This window comes from Malus sylvestris, chromosome 3 (assembly GCF_916048215.2).
Source record: "Malus sylvestris chromosome 3, drMalSylv7.2, whole genome shotgun sequence".
Lineage (NCBI taxonomy): Eukaryota > Viridiplantae > Streptophyta > Magnoliopsida > Rosales > Rosaceae > Malus > Malus sylvestris.
This window is the reverse complement of record NC_062262.1, coordinates 8,930,137-8,954,058: the sequence shown is the minus strand read 5'-3', so window position 1 is coordinate 8,954,058 and position 23,922 is coordinate 8,930,137. Positions and strand designations below refer to the sequence as shown.

At 37.4% G+C, this 23,922-nt stretch overlaps 1 pseudogene; it reads right to left on the bottom strand.

The window, feature by feature from the left end:
* Window positions 1–9,046: 9,046 nt before the first annotated feature.
* LOC126616940 (licodione synthase-like) lies at window positions 9,047–17,696 on the bottom strand (annotated as a pseudogene).
* Window positions 17,697–23,922: the final 6,226 nt, after the last annotated feature.

Here is a 23,922-nt window from a genome sequence, read left to right as displayed (position 1 = left end):
CAATTCAAGAATAAAACAAGTTTGCATTTTCAATTTTACAATTCTAATGCTTCAACTGCTACTTTTGACCCTTCTCCAACATAAACATTATAAGAAAACGTATAAGTTTGTTTTTGTCTTTGAAAACCATGCAATGTGTTTGTTATATGCACTGAACATCCAAAATCAAACCACCATGAATTAGCAGGAATTTCAACCAAGTTTGACTCCACACAAACATAGACATTAGTTCTACCTTTACTCCTCAACCAATCCTTGAATTGCTCACAATCCTTTCTATAGTGACCTTTAAGGTTACAATGATGACATCTAATTTTAGTTGCATATTTTATTTTAACACTATGATTGTTAGATTTAGAGGGTTTGGAATATTTAGCAGACTTACTAGACTTATCAACATAATTCGAAGGTTTAGATGCCTTACTAGAAGTCACAATGGTCTCTTTATGGCCTGTTTGCACGAAGTTCACAGATTCTGGCTCCTTACCCTTCTCTTGCCTCTGCCAAGTTTCCTCTTGCACACATTGAGCAATCAATTCATCCACAGTCTAAGCCTTGTCTTGAGTGTTATATGACACTTTTAGTTGATTATATTTGGCTAGAAGAGCTTGAAGTATCATAAAGACCAATTACTTCTCACCAATATTCACTTCCATGGAATTGAGTTTTTCTACAGCATTCGTCATCTTCATTATATGATCTCTTATTGTTGCATTCCTTTCAATCTTGTAAGTTGTCAACATAGACATATACTAACTAATTTCAGCCTTCTCAGATTCCTTGAACTTGCATTTAATGGCCTTGAGATAACAACCGCGAGATCATGTTTCTTAATTCCTCCTCTCACCGTGTTTGTCATCCCACTTTCAAGAATGGATAAAGCAATTTTGTTGGCCCTTGTCCACCTTTCAAAATCAGCTCTTTTTTTTTATTTGGTACTTTCATATGTCAATGGTGATGGGAACAGTTGCTAGATTTAGGGTTTTAAGGGGAACTGCAGATGTATAAATGAAATCACAAAAGAGAACTATGAGTTCTTGATTTCAATCTACATTCATTAGCAACATTATTGTAATGAACCAATTTAATCATGTACACAAACTTTTCAATATCATCGAAATGCATATATATATTAAACAATTCTACAGTGCTGCATACATAGAAATTCCAGAGATAACTCATGGTTTTCGTTTCGAACCAGATCGAAGCAACAATAAACAAAATAATTAATTTCTACAGAAGTATCAGGATGTTCATACTAAATCGAAAATTTTCGGGGTTCTAACAATTGAATCAAAGAACATCATTCCATCATGAATAAGGAAAAAGAAATTAACAAGAATTACCTCAAGGATCATTATCTTTGAGGGCACGCAGCGGAATTTTAATTATTGAAACATGAATCCATGAAAAATGTGTTTCCTAAAGCGTTTGCTTGAAACTTAACTTAGAACCCGATGAGAAAACGCAGAAGTAGCATTCTGGAAAGGTTAACCTTTCCCTTAGACAAGTAATAGTCAAAATTTTAATTTTGTTTTAAGATAACCCTAGTTTTGACCCTTTATATCCCAACGGTCAAAATTTTCTTTAAAAAAGTCGAAAAACGACGTCGTTTATTTAATGATTGTTTTATCATAGATTTGTTCTTCCATTCTAGTTCGAATAAACTTCATAACTAAAGTGTTTTATCAATTGAACTTAATCAGAAGATTTGGTAGCCTCTGATACCACATGTTAGAGTGAAATCAAGATAACCAAGACAATATAAGTCTCAACACAAGTACCAAAAGATCAAGCAATTAAATTACAGTATTGATTTGCATATGAAGAACTAACCTGCAGACATATTCATTGAGGTAGAAGCTATGACTTCATTTGCACATAAACTTCTTTTCTCTGCAAACCTCAATGCTCTCCCAAAAATAGGTTATTGGTTCGAAAGTGAGTGTTATTTGTGAGAACAGTGGCTTATGTTTATATACTAATCCATAGATTGCCCTATTACAATCCAATAAGGAATACTATTCCTCATACTAGAATGAGTTCTATACTTGTGTACATATAAGAGTTCTCAATATCCCAATCACAATAAGATTTACTCTAGCCAACATGGCTAAGACTTCTTTATGATAATGTTAATTATCCCAAGACATGCAAGAATCATACTCATACTTTAACATAGACTTCTTAGCCCGACTGTCCAAGCTTTGCCTTTTGGTGATGTCCTCTGGAACGTGGTGAGTCACCACTTATTTACCCATCCATGCCCTCAAAAAGTGTTTTTTTGCTGGGGTGAGCTGCCTTTTATCGCCCATCACTTCTAACATAGGCTAGTTGCCTATTTTTTGGCAAAAATGATTTTTAATTCTTCTTGGGCTGCTGCTTTGTCCGGGCCCAATCCTCTTTTTGCTTTTTGTGTTCTTGGGCCTCTACTCTTACTAAGCCCAGCATTAAATATCCACTCAAACAGTTTCAATATGGTTTTGTTATTCCTATAGTTTGGTTTGGTGTTTCGAGAGTCATGCATGTAGCTGGCTAGTGTTGTTGTTGGCTGAAGTTATTATCAACCCTTCAAGATAGTGTGACTATGCAATTAGACTCAAAGACATCCTATTTCATCTTTGAATATGTTTTGAGAATTTTTGTTCTCACATGATCGCATGTAACATGAGATTTAACAGTTTTGTTAAAGTGTAAAATCTTGTGGCTCCTGATGAATAACATGAGAGCACATGGCACATTGAGCTTAAAGCATGGATTAACTTGCTATGATATCTTATAGTACATTGAAATTCCACTATAAAACCAATTAGCACTATGCATTAATAACTAACTTCTTATAAAGACATGAAATTCCCTTATTCCCGGTGTTGAATTCACACTCAACAATTACTCAATGTGGAAACAAGCAAAGCTATAGTTGATCTCCTTGCATCTGCAGTGCTGTTGCAGTAGTGTTTCGTGCGGAGCTTTGTCCTGGCGGCACAACAAAGTTGCAAAACACAAATTTAAGGAAATCATCTTTAATAGAGGCAGTTTATGTTGATGATGTTTATACCAAAAATATTATTGGGCCTTAGTTTTGGATTGGTCTAGTAAGGGCTGGTTTGGTATTGCTGTGATTTGAAAAAAAGCTGCTGTGAGAATAAGCGGCTGTGCTGTGAGAATAAGCGGCTGTGAAATAAATCAGCAGAGCGTTTGGTAAACTTTTTTGTAAAAGTGCTTTTGGAAAGAAAAGCAGTCTGATAGTGGGTCTTTTCATTAAAGGAGCACGGTAGCTCCGTGTGCTTTGAAAAAAAGCCAGTTTTCCAAAGCTGCAAATAGCAGCTTCAGCTTTTTCCTTTGATTTCAGCTTATTCTCACAGCAGCTTCCAAAATAAGCCATTTTTTTTCAGTTTACCAAACACCTAAAACCCTCACAGCTTTTTTTCATAGGTGCTTTTTTTTTAAGCACCTCACTCCCAAACTAGGTCTAAGATGACTCAAAGGAAAATAGAGTTTGAGTATTTAATTTACTCTAAAGTAACAATGCATAGCCCAAACCACTTTTTGACTTGTCAAAGATACCAAGTCTCAGTTTTCCCTCTCAACTGCTAAGAGTTTTGAATGCAAAGTACTTCTACATTTTGGAGGGAAGGTGGTCATAGACTCAGCAAAAAGCATTGTCTTGGTTATGCTAAACTAGGTTCATCATTCAAATATTTTGGATTACTTTCTTATTAGTGCATTACCTTCTGAAAAGTATTCCTAGGTTGGCTTCAAATGAATACATAGAAAGCATTGAAGAAGGAAGTGAAAGGTCTATAAATACAAGTGAAAGTCATAGCAAAGAACACTCATATCATTCAACAAAACAAACCGCATACTTTCAAATGAAAGCTCTCTGCCTTTACTTGTTTCATCCCTTTTGCCTTACCAAAAGATCACTTGAAACCAAAACCTTAGAACTCTAGGAATCCGTCCTTTAGACTCTAAGACCAATTAAAATTTGCTCTGCTACCATCTTTTTGCACCAGCCATTAGGTAAAGTATGTCACTTTGGTTGAACACTTTACAAGAAGCATCTTTAACCCGATCGAACGGCCTTGAAACTAATCCGATAAGAGTTTCATTGGTTGCTTTAAGTTAATTTGTTTATGTACTTTACTTATTTTGTGGTATTCAATATTATGAATATCAATTTCGGTCCTGTACTTACTATTCTTTGTTACTTATTATAATTATTATTCTGTTGTGAATGACTAATGTCGTGTGTTTGAGTATAATTAGTTTATATTCAGCCTCATCTTAGTAGTATCTGGTCTGACATCATGTAAAAATTCAAAATCCATTACAGATAAGACATTAAATAAAGAAGCTGTATCACTTGTGGCACATGTATCACACATACATATAATTTAGGATAATGCTAGGAAAACCAAAATTTTAAACCAATCGATGTGTTACCAATAAGAAATAAGCACATTAAACGACACTTAGTTAATAACTCAATCATCTACGACCACATCATTTGGTTTAAAAATTTGATCTCCCTAACATTACCCTATAATTTATTCTAAACATATGTATTTTTGTGTTGGCAAAAGCCAACGGTGGCATGAGGGGTGGGTATATAAACCACCAAACTGAAAAATTGAATCGAACCGTGATTAAAAACGATAAAAAATCACGTTGACAAAAAAAGCCTAAATTAGAACAAAAACCGAACCAAACTGAACCATCTCAAACTAATTTAGGTTCCAATTTGGAAATATTAAGAGCAGGAGGAACCGGACTAAACCACTTTTAGTATAAACAATTGTTTATTACTATTTTTATATAAATAAGACATTTTTCCAAGAAGGCCATGTGCATAAGCCCAATATTTTTCTTCACTTATCTCCCTCTCATTTATTGTTTTATCACTTCTTTGCCCCTATATTTTTTTTTCATTCTTTTCAAGTATATTATACATTATGTACACTTTAATTTTAGTTTGAGATGTACACTTTGGTCTTGATCTGAGGCTTTCTATTTATTTATTTATTTATGGCCTAATCGGATAAATGGTCCCCGTGGTCATAAGGTATTGGGATGATAGCCCCTGTGGTAAAAAAATTCGGATTTAAACCCCTATGGTCTAAGGTTGTTAGGATTTAAACCCCTGTGGTCTAAGTCTGTTAGGATTTATGCCTTTCTGTTAAATAATGTTGACGTGGCTGCCAAATGTTTGCCACGTGGCAAAAATAATAATTTTTAATTTTTTTTTAAAAAACCTGAATTTTTACAACAAAAAAAAAAAAAAAAAAAAACCCAGAAGCTCCCCCCGCCCCCCACCCTCCGCCCGTTCCCCCCCCCGGACTTCTTCTTCTTCTTCTTCCCGCCGGAGACCAGCTCCCCCCCCCCCGCCGGAGCCCTCTCCCCGCGCGACCCTCCTCCCTCTCCTTCTTCCTTCTTCTTCTTCTTCCCGCCGGTCTCCCCGCACGACTCCTCCCTCTCCCTCTTCCTTCTTCTTCTTCTTCTTCTTCTTCTTCTTCTTCTTCTTCTTCTTCTTCTTCTTCTTCCCGCCAGAGACCAGCTCCCCCCCTCACCGGAGCCCTCTCCCCGCGCAACCCTCTTCCCTCTCCCTTTTCCTTCTTCTTCTTGCAGATTTTGGTTTTTTTTTTTTTTTTTTTTTTTTGTAAAAATTCAGGTTTTAAAAAAAGAAATTAAAAATTATTATTTTTGCCATGTGACAGACATTTGGCAACCACGTGGCATATATGTGGCAGCCACGTCAGCATTATTTAACAAAAGGGCATAAATCCTAACAGATTTAGACCACAGGGGTTTAAATCCGAATTTTTTTACCGCAGGGGCTATCATCCGAATACCTTATGACCACGGGGACCATTTATCCGATTAGGCCTTTATTTATTTATATTTATATGTACACTTTCTATCTTTTGGTTACAAATCTTGTAGATCTAGTAGTGGGAACTAAATTTTGCTTGAATTTGTGGTTGACATATGTGTTTGGTTTTGGAAATAGAAAATTTGAAAAAATATATATAATTTTGGTTAGAACCGTAAACCAGCATGAACCCAACTAAAACCATCATGAATCGAACCTTATGATTTTAGTAATAAATTTAAGTGAAACCACACCAACCAAACCGTTAATCTTTTTTGGTTTCGTCTTTAGTTTGAGAGTGGAACCAGGCCGACCTGAATTGTGGCCACCGTAGGTGTCACTTAATTTGTAGTTGTTCCACAAAAATGAAAAAGAAAAAGGGGTTTGCATGAAGTTGACCATGTTATGACTTATGATCACTTTGGAAGACAAATACATTCCAAGGAAATGTATTGAGGTCTCTCACCCTCTGAAGGGAACATTACTACTCTTAATTCCATGGAGGTCCTGTATTTTTATCCTGGAATCCAATTCCAGACCCTGCTTCTTAACACACTCATATACAAGGCAGTGCATAAGATCATAACAACATATAGTACTAATTATCATCAGTGTGGAGTTAAAAATAATCAACAGACGACACATGGATTTTTAGGTAAAAAGGACAAAATTACCCTCAAGGCACATCCGGATTCCTACACACGAGCAGTGGACAATCATCCTCCAATCAAGTCAAAAGTGCCCAAATAGGTATTTATTTATATCCTATTTCATCCATCCCTCATCATATCTTCTCCACAAGGTAACATCTAAATCATTCCTTTTTTATTATATTAATTAGTTAAATTAATTGATTAATTATTCAATTAATTAGCCAATTAAACACAAATCGTGAACCTAGCCCACAAAACCATCTAAGTGGCCGGTCAATCTGTCGCTTACAACCGACACCGGGTTTCAAAATATTTAAAAAAAATTTAAATCTATGTCGCTGAGAACCGACGAATGTTTTAAAATATTCAAAAACAATAATTAGTGTCGCCTAGAAGCGACACCAGTATTTAAAAATTATTAAAATGTATGTAGGTTATAAGCGACATTAAATGTTTATGTCGTTTAAAAGCGACATAGACATTTTATGATGCTTAAAAGTAATAGTAAATCCAACGTCATGTTCCGTAGGTGTCGCAACTGTCTTGTTCGCCACTATATTAAATTAAACCGACACCACCCATTGACACTATAAGGCCCTTTTATAATAGTGTAAACCCCCTCATTCTCTCCAAAACTCAATTCCAATTCTCTTGCTAAATTCTCCAAATACTTTTCCCTCAAAATTCTAATTTTGGCATCGGAGGTTCTTCGGCCAAAGCCCCCTCCCCCCCGCCCAAATTCATTGTGGGCGCATGAGGCACTTGGCCTTAACCTAAGGTGTTATTTGTTTTGTAGGTGCAATTTTGTCCAAGATCAAGGAGGAAGAAATTTGCATCCACAAATTAATGCTTTCATTAAGAGTTGAGTCCCACACTCGAAGAAGACTCTCGCATCCAAGGTTTTCTATTTTCTTGTCCATTTGTAGATTTTTCATATGTTCTTATTTTTAGAAATTTTTTTTTGCAAAAATTCTTTGATAAAACGTAAAAGAAAAGTACAATGGCTAGAAATTTGAAAACTTCAACGAACAAAAATTCCAATATTCAAGAGATGGGACCATGGCGATCCACAAGGTTAAACGTGACAATAAGTGGAGCGGCACCACCATGAGGCTCCACCATGGCAACCACCACGGTAGCCACCCATGGCGATGTCCATGGCGCCACCACCACGGCCTAAGCCGTGTCATCCAAACTTGTCGTGCCATCCAAGGCCCACGACACTAAGGCCACGACCTAAGCCGTGTCACTGGCGCCTGCCGCCCAAATCCAATGCGAGCCCAATGCGTTATCAAATCGAGCCCAAGCCTCGCACCCATGTGCACCACACGCTGAGCAACCTACTCTCATAGCCCAGCCTACTCCTGCAGCCCAACCTGCTTCTGCGGCCCAACCTGCTCCCGTGCTTTCCCAAGCAGCTTAAGCCGGCCCAAGATTAGTCCAACCATCCAGGCTTCAAATTTCTGGACCTACGATCGAGCCAGGGGTATTCTCACCATATCTCTCTACGGATTTGACATTTCCCAACTCAAATCTTGCTCCTGGAGTCTACCACCGTTCCACTACTCAAGGAGGCATATTCATTCCAAGCTTTTCAAATCCAAATGGTAAACACTTTTCTTGACAAGTCATAAAGTTGACGAGCACCCTTGCACAACAGACAACCTTGGTGAATCAACTCTTGCAGTGCACCAAGATCCCACGTGCCCCAGACGAGGTGTCCCAACGAGAAACCTCTCCAGCAGCGTCCTGGCAAGCAGCCACTTGACCAGCCACGAATCAAGCATTCGAGCAATGTACATTCCCGATTAGGCCCTCGAGATAGAGTGTATTCTCGTCTTAGCGCGCAGAGGAGTGTGCACTCTCGACTAGGCCCACGAGTAAGCCTACACTCACGGTTGGGGCCACATTTCGATGATCAACATGAGCAGCCTTCCAGGCGAAGCGTTCATTCGCGACTAGGCCCGCAAGGAGCAATCTTCACATCTCATCAGAGTAGGCAACATGATGGACGGAGAGAAGTAGTCACTCAATCCGGGTTTCTTTCTCAGAAAACAAAAAATTGCATCATTGACTCTGCAAATTTTGGTTATTTGAGTCTGCAACTGTAGTATTTAGATTTTGTGTTATAAAGAAATCATTGGGGATATTGTTTGATAGTATTGGATGCGTAGAAGCCACACTTTCATCATTGTGACCAAACTGTGCAATTGGTTGTCGTTTTGGAATACAAAGAATCGATTAAGGAGAAGCGACGCTCCGCAATGACTACTTTTCGTCCATGTGGCCCGATTGTGGCTTCTGTGTCAACCTAGTAACATGTTTTGCAAGTTCCAAGAAACATTGTTGCACCTCGCAATATTGTGATAACAGTTGCATAGTGATTATTTTAGTAAAACGTTGGCATGTTTTTTCATCTCGGGAAAATGTAGGGTTGATTGGTCTGCAGAGACAGTTTTGAGACTTTGAACGTTGGTTGTCTACAGGAGTAATGTAAATTATATATTAGTTAATTAACAAATTACTTTCGCATACTATTCCTAATTCTCTCAAGATTGAGGGTGAATTTGGTCTTGCTATGCTTTTTTAGCTGATTCAACTTTTTTAAAAAGCATATCCTCCTCCCAGAACCAAATGGAATCAGCTGAAAACGTTGTCCCCTCACATCTATTGTGGTCGTCCAACCGGCTTTTCCCAGCCATGATGAGAATCTTTCGGATTGAAAGTCCAAAGGATGTTCCCAATACTTTGGATCTATTCCAATGGCCCAAGCATTCACAAATATAATTGTATTTTCTAGGATCACATACTTTCCAATCTTACATTGTTGTACACATTTTCTTGTGATCAACGACACTGGTGGGTGTAGTCTAATAACAGAAATGCCACATGGCACTATTTCAGTAGTGGAGTTTGTTAGTATAGTTAGAAGGGTATTGTTGTAATTGGGATATATGGCTATATAAGAGATTGTATAGCTATTGTTTTGGTTGAGTTTTATTTATGTAAACATTCTTTGAAAGCTATCAATACATTCCCTTCTCTTTGCCATTATTTCTCTGTAATTTTTTGTTCTTCTCTATCTACAAGTCTTTCGTTGACGTATTTGGTGCTTGATTTGGAGGTTTGAAGGAGGTAGGTTTGAAGGTCCACGACATGGGTTGCTAAGAAGGTTGAAAGTCGGAAGTAGTGGGTTCTCGACAGGGAGATTTACGTTGTGAATCAGGTGAAATCGTTTCTGTTCATGATGCAGTATTGTTTGTTTGGGTTTTCTGAAATTATGAGTATCTTGAATTCTTGGTCTACATGAAGTAAAAGTTTTGGGTATTTTTTTTCCGATTCTTGATGTGTCAATTTCAGAAAGTGTCATTCTTTCTGGGTATATCTTGGAGTATAATTCTCTAAGAGTTGAGGCTTACGATTTGTAGAAACGGAGACAGAAAGTGTCATTCTCTATGTGAATCTTAGAGTGTCATTCTCTCAAGATTGTGATTGATTTCTGGGGAGTTATCAAATTTGTATGATTTATGTGAGTCTTGGAGTGTCATTATCTCAAGATTGTGATTAAAGAAGTTTGCTGTGATTTGTATTTGTTCTTGGAGTATCAATCTCTGTGATTAGAATATTTTGCTGTGATTTGTATTGGGTGCATTCATTGTCAATGGCATCTTCATTCAAGATAGAGAATTTGTTAGGTATGCTAACTATAAAACTCAAGGATAACAATTTTGCCAATTGGGCGTTTCAATTTCAGTCTGTGCTTAAAGGGTATAAACTTTTTGGCCATTTTGATGGTACGGTTGTATGTCCTTCAATGTTTGTAGTAAGTCCATAAACTGGTATCACGAAGGAAATCTCTGCAGCGTTTCTTGAATGGGAATCTACTAATTTAGCTCTTATCAGTTTGTTACTTGTTACCTTAACAGATGAGGCAATGGAATATGTTCTTGGTTATATGACTGCTTTCGAAGCATGGACAAATCTTGTTAAACGGTATGCATCTGTTTCAAAGTCTAGAATTAATCATTTAAAGACAGAATTGCATACAATTCAGAAAGGCACAGATATTATTGATAAGTATTTGTTGAGACTGAATAATATTAGGGATCAGTTGATTGCTGTAGGGGAAACAATTTCTGATGATGACATAATGATTGCTAGGTTAGTTGGGTTGCCTAAAGAATATGGTGTTATTAGAACTGTTATCTTGGCCAGAGAGTCTCGATTACTCTGAGGGAATTGAAGGGGAAATGAAAAGGAAATTGAAGGGGAAATGAGTTTGTTATCTCAAAATATGTCTCCTCTTTTGGTGCAAGGTTCTAATTTTGGTCAAATTCCTGGTTCTGGTTATCTCATGTATGGTCAAGGATCTGCATTTTCTCATGGTGCATCTTCATCTAATCCTCAAAGTCATAGTCACATACTTGCTACTACAGGGGGTACAATCTTCCAACAATCACATCCACATCAACCATCTTCTAGTTCTCATTAAGGTTCATTTGAGCCTCATCAGTTTGGTTCATTACCTATCTCTCCAGGTTATCCTGACGTATATGGCTATGGTTTTGTGGGATAATCAAACTCAGGACATCAACAAGGTTTTAAGTCTCAGAATTCTGGTTCCAGGTTCAACAATGGTAATCAGTTTAAGCATAGCAACATCAATTATAGGGGTAATAATTTCAGAGGTAGGGGATATACCAATGGTAACAATTTCTATTATGCAGGGTCAAGAAATGCACAGAATGTTATTGGTTCATGGTCAGGCAATACAGAAGCAAAAACAACTGTTGTTATTGAATGTCAGATATGTAATAAAAGGGGTCACACAGCTGTAAACTGTTTTCACATAAATACAAACAATCATTCTCCAGGCTTTCTTGTGGAATGTCAGATTTGTGGAAAAAGGGGCCACTCTGCCTTAGACTGTTTCCATAAGGGAAATTATGCATTCCAAGGTCAACCACCATCATCATCAGTGTCTAATATGCATGCACCAAACAAATCAAGTGTTTCCTCAAGATTCGTGGATTGTAGATTTAGGTGCCTCTCACCATATGACTGCATATATTGGTTCCTTGAGTCAAGTTACACCTTTTCAAGGTTCTGAGAACATGACTATTGGTAATGGATCTAGTTTACCAATTCAAAACATTGGTTCTACTTTAATACAAACCAAAAATCATTCACTTATACTCAGCAAAGTTCTTCATGTTCCAAAAATTGCAAGAAGTCTTCTTTCAGTTAAGCAATTATGTGCAGATAACCATAGCTGGTTTATATGTGATGAAAGTGATTTTTTTTTTGTGCAGAACAAGAAAACAAAGAAGGTGGTGTATCATGGAATGAGTAAACCAGAAGAATTATTTCAAATACTAGTATTTCAGACATCAAAAGGGTTAAAGTCTACCACGAAAGATCCAGTTGTTTACTTGGGGAAGATGGTGAAATCCAGTGTATGGCATCAAAGATTGGGACATCTTGCCAATGATACTATGACTACTATGTTGACACAGTCTAAAGTTTTACAGAAGTTAGATGATACACATACTACTTGTATTTCTTGTATTCAAGGAAAGATGTCTAGGATACCTTTTCCTGTTAGAAATGACAGATGTTTGGTTCCTTTTGAGAAGGTTCATAGTGATGTTTGGGGTCCTACTCCCATCAAATCCTTAGAAGGATACATATACTATGTACTGTTGGTTGATGAATATACAAGATTTACTTGGATACTTCCCATGTGCAATAAGTCTGATGTGTATGAAATCTTCATTACCTTCTACAATTTTGTTCAAACTCAATTTGGGATATCAATTAAAGGATTACAAACAGATGGTGGGGGGTTTTATACTAGTAAGAGATTTACATCATTTTTAGCTGCAAAAGGGATTATGCAATTTATTTCATGTCCTTATACTTCTCAACAGAGTGGCATATCTGAAAGGAAGCATAGACACATTGTGGACACTGCACTTACTCTCTTAAATGATGCTGATTTAACTAGTGAGTTATGGTATTTTGCATGTGCTCATGCAGTGTTTTTTATTAACAAGATGCCATGAAAAACCTTGTCATTTAGCTCTCCATATCTTATTTTCTACAACAAGGTACCTGAATTGCAGTCTCTAAGAATTTTTGGATCAGCAGTATTTCCCTGGATAAAACCCTATAATAGCAATAAGTTGCAGTTAAGGTCAAAGATGTGTATTTTCCTAGGCTATGCAATGGGGTATAAGGGAGATATTTGTTATGACACACAGTCTAGGAAATGTTTTATATCAATACATGTTATCTTTGAATAATCGATTTTCCCTGCAAAATTAGGACTGCCACGGATAAAAGATCAATCTATAGGGACATCATGTACTTCCACTTCTGTGATTGTACCATGTCCAATCCCAATGACTCATATAAGTTCTACATCTGAGACATCACCTTCCTGTTCAGATACTCATGTTAATAATACATCCATGTGTCACGGTTCTGGATCTTCATCAACAACAGATCATGATTCTACTCTCTCCACTCCTTGTGATACACCTCATACACCTTCTACCTTCTTTGCCTCCTGTCCTCAATCCAACCCAACTTCAGGTAATATTACCTATCTCTGACATGTCTTTTGGTACTACTTCTTCTGTCTCCTCTATTCAGCAACAAAGACATCATGGCATTCAAACTAGGCTACAAACAGGTGCCATTTCAAGAAAGAATTATGCAACTTACTTGGATGCTTTACTTGAGTTAAGTTCACTACAAATTTTTTATTCTGGTGCTACTAAAATATCTGGTACAGTCTGTGGTGTTCCTTCTTGCTGATATAATAGAAGTTAAAGAACCTAAGACGTTTAAAGCTGCATCTATTAAAACTGAGTGGCAATTGGCCATGCAAGAGGAGTATGATGCATTGAAGACCCTAGGGACATGGTGTTGGTTCCACCCCCATCTCACAGAACCATTATAGGAAGCAAATGGGTTTATAAAGTTAAGAAGAATCCTAATGGATCAATATCGAGATACAAGGCTAGGTTAGTAGCCCAAGGTTTCACTCAGGAACAAGGCTTGGACTATTCTGAGACGTTTAGTCCGGTTGTGAGACACACATCGGTAAGGGTTGTCTTAGCACTAGCTGCTCAATATGGTTGGAATCTGAGACAATTGATATTAAAAATGCATTTTTACACGGTGATCTTGAAGAGGAAGTCTATATGAAGCAACCTCAAGGTTTGTGGATCATACTTGTCCAAGTTATGTGTGTAAACTCATCAAATCTCTCTATGGCTTGAAGCAAGCACCTAGAGCCTGGAATTCAAAGTTCACAAGTTACCTTCCTTCTCTTGGTTTTAAACCTTCTCTATCTGATACTAGCCTATTTGTTAAAGTGGATGAACGGGATATTATTATACTTTTACTCTATGCAGATGATATAATACTTACTGGATCTAATTCCACAAAAATTCAAGAAGTAACAAGTGATCTTGCAGGAGTATTTGATTAAAGATATGGGCAAATTATCATTTTTTCTGGGGTTGCATATTCAATACAAGGAAGATGGATCTTTATTCATTACTCAATCCAAGTATGCAAGAGACGTACTGGAAAAGGCAGCTATGGAGACATGCAAACCAACCACCACACCATCAAAACCTCATACACAATTGCTTGAACAAGAAGGCACTGTTCTTTCCGATCCTAGTCATTACAGAAGCTTAGTAGGGGCTCTTCAATATCTAACCTTCACTAGGCCAGATATTGCTCATGTTGTGAATATGGTTTGCCAATTTATGACGTCTCATACTGATCTACACATGCATCTGGTTAAAAGAATTCTCGGATACCTGAAGGGTACACTAGACTATGGTTTGTGTTACATTAAGAGCCATGATTTCAACTTGATTGCTTACTTAGACTCAAATTGGGCAACTGATATCAACACCTGCAGATCAATAACTGGTTTTGTGGTTTACTTAGGAGATAATCCAATATCATGGTAGTCTAAGAAGCAATCTACATTATCTCGTAGTTCCACAGAGGCTGAGTACAAGGCTTTAGCTCATTCTGCAGCAAATTTATGTTGGATTTGATCTCTGTTTAAAGACATGCATTAGGTGCTTTCAGCTCCTCCATTACTTCACTGTCATAACTTAAGTGCTTTAGCTTTGAGCTCAAATCCTGTTTTCCACTCAAAGATCAAACATCTTGACACGGATTACAACTTTGTTCGAGAAAAAGTACAAAAGGGAGATCTCCTTGTTCAATATATACCCACTGAAGATCAGATTGCCGATGTTTTTGCAAAAGGGTTGCATAGTCCAATGTTCTTGAAGCATTGCAGACATCTTGGTCTTGCAGTTCCAGATTAATTTCAAAGCTCAAGCTAGTTCAAACGTCACTTGGCAGCACCAAGTTCAGTTTGAGGGGGGAGTAATAATAGAAATGCCACATGGCACTATTTCAATAGTGGAGTTTGTTAGTATAGTTAGAAGGGTATTGTTGTAATTGGGATATATGGCTATATAAGAGATTGTATAGCTATTGTTTTGATTGAGTTTTATTTTTGTAAACATTCTCTGAAAGCTATCAATACATTCCCTTCTCTCTGCCATTGTTTCTCTGTAATTTCTTGTTCTTCTCTATCTACAAGTGTTAATAGTCTAAGTGTTTCTTTTATGATGGCTTGGATGTATGGAAGGTTTGGACCGTCCGATTCTACGAGTAGTCGTCCGTTCCCGACGAATCTTTCGATCTCCTCCCTTGCTTTGTTAAGCACCTTTGGATGGTTGATGAGCTCTGCTAGCGCCCACTCCACTGAAATGGCGGTTGTGTCTGTTTCTGCAGTGAAGAAATCCTGAAAAATACAATCTATTACATTCCCAGAAGCCCTACAGAATTTCGTAACCTTGTTAATTCCATAGTCATTCAAAGAAATATATTGTGGAGCTATTGTTGACACTCCATCATTGTGTACGAGAATTATGAAAACATAATAATGAAAATATACATTAAAGTGTTAGGAAAAAAGTATAAGGAAATGCATCTACAATTGAAGGAAATATGACACGATATAGTACACACCCAAAAGTTAAACCTTTCCTCTCTGTTTTATTTTTTCATAAGAAAGAAATACAATTGATCTCTTATGTTTTCTACATCACGATGCAAATTGCAAAATATGAGGCTTTAGATAGTTAATCCCAAAAATTGATTTTTTTTATTTGCAAACGATAGCGTTAGTGGGTTCAATTATTATGCATGACATAATTGATTTTTATCACTGTGGTAAAGTACCATCTGCAATTTGAAATTCTTTTACAGTTTTCACAAAGTGCAAAAGACACTACTACTATGAATTTATCACACAAATTATACTAGGTGCTCTGATGTATCCACTTTTTTTTTTTTCCCTACCCCACCCCTTACCCACCCCAAACCTCGAACCCAAGACCTAGACCCCTTACCCACACCCTCACCACAAATTATACTAGGTGCTCTGATGTATCCATTAAACTAAAACTTTTGACATCATTAACCAAAAATCTAAACACAATACGCCGAAACACTAGTTGCATTTTGACAAATAGTAGAGACCGTAGAGTTATGAACACTATGTACGCTTGCGCTATGAAATGACATGCATACTGACTTTGTTTCTGTCGAAATGTACAACTGAGGCTAACACAGCCGTTCTGACAAATAGCATGCATGCACTCCCCTTTCTTCTCCCAATAAAACGTTCATATCAGTTAATGCCTTCATCGTTACGTCGTACAGAAAAGACACAGGAAAGCTGACCAAATGTGACTCCGTGATATATACATGCATGTGCAGTGAGAGTTACAAATTGCAGAAACAAAATTAAAATTATATTTCAGAATATAAAACAATATACTATTTTTTTCGCTAACTATTTACTATTTTTTCATGCCACGTTTTGGTAAAAGCAGTCATGCATTGCTGAATACTCTTGCATGTTTGGATTGTTTTATTGAACTCATGACACGTCCAAAATCATGCATGTTACCAAAGAAAGATTTTCACTAAATACAAGCACATCCGTTATATGTCATTTTATAAATAGAGAGATACTTGAACAAATTTTTTTTTTCCACTTATATAGTACATATAACGTACCGTCTCATATTCTAAGCATATTGAAAAATGTCTCATTACCAAACAACCTAATAGCACAAAACCAAATTTCAGCTTGGAGCAAAAGATTTTTTTTTACCATGATCAAGGCCTTGATATGAACTCTTGTAAATTTCACGTCCTCAATCTCACCACCCCCTTTTTACACCAAATCAAGCAAAATGTCGAGAAAACCCTTCGCCTCCTCCACTTCCTCCTCCTCGTGGCCACCACTGCATCCTCCATTTCTCATGTTTTTCTTTCTCAAGTCTTCACGTTCTGAAATAACCTTCTCCACTAACGCGCTGTATCTCCTATGAGTGTCTTCAATTCTCTTCCCAAATCCTTGCAAATCAGTCTTCTTGCAAAACCAAACAAAATCTGACAAATTAAACTCCCCAAAAATCCTTGTCACCTCTCTCACCACAACCCTAGCTTCTTCATCCCTGCCTTCATCACTCGGACCTTCAGAACTTCCCAAAATCATCTTTGCAATCACATTGTTGGAAAGCTTTGGTAGCTCCTCGGTGAGATTTACAGCTTCACTACTCTCAGCTTTCTTGGTCAACAGCCTCAAAAGCCTTAGGTACTCTTGTGTTCGAATCGGAGCAAAGTTGCTGACGCTACGGTTGCTTAGAAACCCATTAATGATGAGCTTCTTGATAAATTTCCAATAGGGTCCATAAGGTGCAAAGGCAAGTGAAACATTGTAGGTGAGGAGTTTGGTCGCGATGGACTCTATGTGGGATATGAAGGAGAGCTCGTGGGGTTTCGAGGAACTCCTTCACGATCTCGGGCGAGGATACCACGATGCCTGGGATGGAGCCAAGGCGGATAGAGAATAAGGGGCCGAATCGGAGGGATAGGTTGTAGAAGGATCGGTGGATGAGAGGGCCAATGAGGTGGAAATGGCCGATGATGGGTAGGGCAAAGGGGCTTGGAGTGAGTAGGGTTTGGGATTTGGAGGTGAAGACGGGTCGGAGAACAAGATAAATGATGAAGAGAACAGAGAATAGAAAGAGGAGGTCAAGGACTGGCATGGCTTCTTATGAGAGGAATAATGGTTGATGAGTAGATTTAGAAATTGGAAACTCCAAAACATGGTTCTTATATGTGCATAACGTGATACATCACTGTTCCAAAATTATATTCTGAATAATCGAATTATACAAGAAAGTTGGGTTCACCAGAAAGCCAATTAGCAAAATAGGGGGAGTGGCCGAACTATAGTCTATACTTATAAGCACATGTAAGGTCTCTCTCTCATCAATATGAGATTTATTCTCAACATGTATCCTCACATGTATTGAATTTTCAAGCATAAAACGTGAACACTCAACTTTGGTGACGTGGAGCACGTATGGTCGTTGGTCTTTAAACGTGGGACAACATACTCTAATATCTTAAAGAAAGCTGAGGTTCCACCATAAACCCAATTGGCCATCTGGGGAATACCTTAACTTGCTTATAAGCCTATGCAAGGTCCATCCTCTCATCAATGTAGGCATCATTATCAACACGCCCATTTACGTGTGGTGAATTTTCAAGCCTAACACGTGTACAACACAATCTGAGTGATGTGGAGCACGTGTGGCCGTTAGGCTTCACATGTGAGATAACCTGCTTTGATACCATGAATGAAGTTGAGGATCAACCATAAAATAAATTGGCTACATAGGGAGTAGCCCAACTCGTGTTGAAAATGAATCTCACATTAATGAGAGAAAAGGCCTTACATATGCTTATAAGTAGTTACGCTACTGAAAATCCTTTGAAAAACCATGCAACCCTTAAGACGTGGTGTTCATCCTAAGTGAAATTACAATTATTAATCACAAGAAGCTAGCGTCAATTTCAGAGAACCTTCCGACCCAAATTGCATCAAATTACTTTTCTAAAAATCCTAATGGTGATCAGGCATTAAGACAATTAGATAGTTTTTATCCTGGTGATTAACAATTCAAAGTATGCATGCAATCAATCATAAGCAATTAAATAAAAATCACATATTCATGTTAAGGCTTAAGGTTTCGCCCTAGCAAAAGAAATTAGTTACGCATATTCATAATTGAAATCATAGAAAATATTACTAAGAAAAGGATTGAAAACACCTTAGAGTAGAAAATCTCCAAAACCCTAGCACTTCTCTCTGTCTCCAAAATTGCATAAAATAAAGCGTAGTGAAAAACTGTAGACGGCCAAGCAATATATCTGCTAAGCCCCCACACAAACTCTAAAAACAGGTCCTTTATTCCCCTAGGAAACTAAAAATAATAATTAAATAAAATAGGAAACATAACCCTAAATTAAATGGTAAAATTTGTCTAAAATCTGAACAGCCACGTTTCAGACCCATAAACTGCTTCAAAACTGGCCCAATATAGCTGGATTTAATGTTTGAAATATTATGAACACTTCTCCAGAAGGACACGAACCCATCCGAGGTCATCTTGGGCTCCAAAAACGCAATTTAAGCCCAAAAACGTCATTTTCCAGCACTGCGCATCGCTCCTTTATTTTATTGCCAGAAAATAACCGCTTGATGGAAAAATCCCATATTTTGATACGATCAAGCTAAGTGACTCACGAACGTCTTACAACTAGAATTACTCCAAAATTCGTCCATTTGGTCATGTTTTTCTCCAGATGAAGTCGAAAGTCCTATATTGAAAATACAATTCAAAGTATCAAAATTCTTCCAAAATATTAACCAAAATATACTAAGATTAGAGTAAAATATATAATATAAAATCTACTCATCAGCTACTCTCCATATCGCCAATTGGTTTTATAATGGAACACCAACTTTCTTCATTGTATCAAAGTAGGTTGTCACATGTGTGAAGCCCAACGACCACTTGTGCTCCATGTCACCCCGTTTATGATTCTTGAGGGAACGTGTTGACATGAATCCCACATTGATGAGAGTAGGGACTTGTCCACATTGATGACAGTAGGGACTCGTCACACATGAGGGAACATGTTGAGATGAATTCCACATTGATGAGAGTAGTGACATTGCATGAATTTATTAGAGGTTGGGCTACACCCTATATTATTAGTTGGTTTTATGATGAAACATCGATCAACTTTCTTTAGTCATTACAAATTATTAGTTTCAATAATTAATAAAACTGTACAAGGTAAGAAATTCCGAATGCAAATTAAGAAGCAAAAATCATTGGCAAGGGGAAATTCATGCCACACCCACGTTGAGGAACGTAATCCCATGTTAGCAAAGTTATCCGCAAATTAGTAAATCATTATTAGGTAAAAGGAGGTCATGAATGAACTAAGTCATCTGAATCAAGACAAGAACACACTACAACAAAAATGGCCACTGCGCACAAAACATTATTTGTGCCCTTTGAGGTCAAAAAGCACCAACATTTGTGCTCATAAACCAATAGCAACAGTGCAGCTACAAAATTTGTATATGTGCCCTCTATGGGCGTCACCATTGGTGATAGCACACAATATGCTGTTTTGTGCCCAAAGGCTAAGCACAAATACAACCATTTTTGTGCCTCACCTCTAATAAAGGCTATTGAATGTATGGTGTAAGATGGGCACAATTGCTATTTTAACGGCTTAGATTGTTGTATAAATGTTAAGGCAAAGGCACCACAACTTTAAAATTGTGCCACTCTATTATATTTTAATAAATACAATAAAGCTCTAGCACAATTGTAAAAGTGTGGCACAATTGGATAATTTTATTTTTTTTTTTTTTTGGGGCAAAATTAGATTTTTTTTTTTAAACATAGAAATCATCTAGCTTGCGCACAAGACCTAATTTCCACCAAAGTTGAGGAACTTACAAATTATCCATTACAAACTAAACATAAATCAACATTACATTCATTAACATTAGCACTAAAATAGTGAAGCTAATATATTACACAACCCATGTTCTTGGCTAAGACCGATTCATGCAACCTAACAATACAACCCATCCAAATGTTAAACAAAAAATACATGTTATCCTATGCTGGCTATACCCGGGATTCTCTATTTACAACAAAATATAACATATCCAAGCTTGTATCCCAATTCAAATGTTCTAATGGTTAAACCAGCAATATATAAACAAAATACACATCTACAAGAGATGCTTGATGACAACTAACCAGTATTCTTACTTTGGCAGTCCTCATGCATCATAGCACTACAAATTGGAGGTCCACACTGCACATTCTTGTCATTTCCACCTTCAAAAAACGTTGAAATCTGAGCGTGTGAGCTTCCACACCCTTGCTGTTGAGTTGAAGTACTTTGTAGAGCACCCACTCCAAATGAACCAATGTTGATGCCCACATGTGCCAACATGGCTTTGAATTGCTCAGCCATTTGCACCTTTGCTAACCTCAAATTCTCCTTTTATTCGGCCCTAAGCCTTTGTATGCTTTCTTCTTGCTCTTTTTTCGTCTTTTCTGCTTTCTCATTTGCCTCATGCATCATACTAGTCATTTTTTCTTCCGCAGTAGCAGTGGCTTGTTTCTGAGCTTCATAAGCTTCCCGAAGATACTTCACTTCCCTAGAAATACCTCGCTGCTCAGTAATAATTCCTGGTACATTTGCCCAGCCAACTCCAAGGCCAAAGCCCCGCACTTGATTCCGCTTCTCTGGCCCCATCACTTCTGCATAAATCCTATTGCGAACCTCTGTTGTTACCTCTTCACCACGCTCACGAACCTTCACTTCCAGATTTTCAAACGACAACTGTTTGAAAAAGTCTTAATCATTCGTAAATGCATAAAATTTCATTAAAGGTTGCTTGAAATAAATTTGGTCAACTAAAAATGTACCCAATTACCATCATTCTGGCAGATTCGGCATCAATTGGGAGTTGCTTAGGTCCTCTTGTGTGTGTCATTTTGAAAAAGTGACACGATCAGGTTCACTTCCATCATGTTCTTCAGCCTAAGACATAAATAAAGATCCCAAAAACAACCACAATCATTAAACAATCATAGTTACAATGGCTGAAAATATAGTGCACTATATTTCGATGTAATCTTTCTGCATTGAAATCTGTTTGTACATATTAAGCTTGTCCGTAATGCATTTTGCAGTGGATGCCATATGAGAAATATGCAGCACAACCATTTGTCCAAAAGTACGAGCTTCTAAAGTACATGCATGACATATGCATAGCGAAGATAGATGGCAAGTATTCAGGATTCTCTCCTCTACCCAGTAGTAGTTATTCTCTTCAGAACAGCTGCTTGTACTTAAATAGCAATAAGGCGCCGAAGAGAATGAGTAAACTGTGATCACAGAGGCCCATGAAATTCCACTAAATTAAAGATTTTTGTATTTTGCACTTTCCCAAATATATCTGGTTGTGTCTTCCATCATTTGTAAAACATACTGACAAAGTCAATGAGAACATTGGAAGAGAGAAAATGGAAAGATGTAGCTGTTGAAGTATATTCATAATGTATTGTAAACTTTGTACTTTCCCAAATATATCTTATTGTGCATTGAAACATTTCTATGTTCGTGACTCTGCTCAGACTTGCTAAGTACTTAAGTTTAGAAGAACACTAATGCTAAATCACATTTTATGTATTTATCAAGCTCGTCCATTGCACAACAATTAGTTCAAAGGTAATTTGGCTGGGACACACGTGGTTCAAGGTGGAGCAAGCTAATGATCATGAAGGTTACTGGTGACTCAAGTAAAATACTTGATTAAGTTAAGCATGTTGAAGAAAAACTAGAGCCTAGAGGTGGTTAAATTTCCTGGCTAGGTGGAGCATTGCTTAAGAACTCCTAATCGGAGGTGGAGTTCCAAAAAACCCATGTCACTCTTTCAAGTGCGAGGGTTGGAATACAACACATATGTTTTCCTCTAACTATACATGTTTAATTTCTGGCAAGAAAAAGCTTGCTTGACGTCTTTTTTTTTGACAAGAGTGGTAATGATGACCATGAGAGATGTATATTGACAAAACTGAAGCAATAATGTGGTGGTCAGTTGACCTTAAAGATGGATGGAATGGACAGTTGTCGTAAAAAAGTATTCATGGCAGCATCAAATTATAATAGTAAAAGAATCCACTCACATAATCATTCCGTATTTGAGCAAAAGTTGTTGTCCCAGTTGTGTGACTCGTCTTTAATATTTTTCGATTCTTGGTATTAGTTACATATCACCGCTGGTTCACAACAAATAAACAACACCACAAAGGAAAATAATCATTTTATTGAACCATCAGTTTCGTATTGCAATAAGGTTTAATGAAGTATAGTAACTATACTTAGTGAAAAGGCTTTGACATATCACATAAACACACACTATAAAGATGCAGTAAATAAGTCATGAGAATAAATGTCATAAAAGTGTGAATATTCTACATTGAGACATTACCTGTCATCAAACTCAAATTTTGTATCAAATCCACAAGAACAAAGCTTTTCAAAGACGTACAGAGGCCTTGAAAACCACTAAGAACTGGCCATTTGACCACTAATCATTCTAATACCAAACACACGTTAAAAAGAAACCCACTTACAGGATTATACAAAATGACACCCTCAAACATACAGAACAACATGTCTAAGGTCTAAAATTTTACAAACCTTATTTTCCATTTTATCCTAATGAGCTACCAAGGCTTGCCATTGTGTCTGGATTACCCTATCATCATTGCAGTGTTTCCTCTGCTCAGAGTTCTCAAGGGGAACATAATATAACTTACGGAGTTTAGCCCTCCATGTCTTGAAACGATCATGTATTTTCGTTTCCATAATACCCCTGACCTTCTCCTCCTTGCCAGCAGCGGTTGGATTTGTCCTGTCTATAGTGGCCTACATAATCAACAATGTAGTCACAGAAAATTGCAAGCATCCAACAATTCAAATTCTACACAAATTTGCAGTATGTATTACATACCTGGACCAACGACCAAACTGGATCAAGTTTCGAAGAATCTAATCGGCGCCAATCAGGTGAATCAATTGGGATCAATCCACCATCACGAGCCAACATGGCTATGTAGCGGCCATATCAGGCCACATTGTCAGGAGGAGAAATAGCTTGACCGAATATGTTGAAGTTAAGTTTTTCGCGCCTCCCCCTACCCTATCGTATTCTCTTAACTCCCCTATTCTTCTTTCAAGTTGTGACTGACAAAGAAGTTGAGCCACAAGATTGCGTATTTCCATTACATGTCTAATGAGAGTGTGGTTGAGTTTCCACAAATGCCAAAAATGATTCATTTGGAGCAACTCCACCAAATGGGGAGTGTGGTCGAGTTT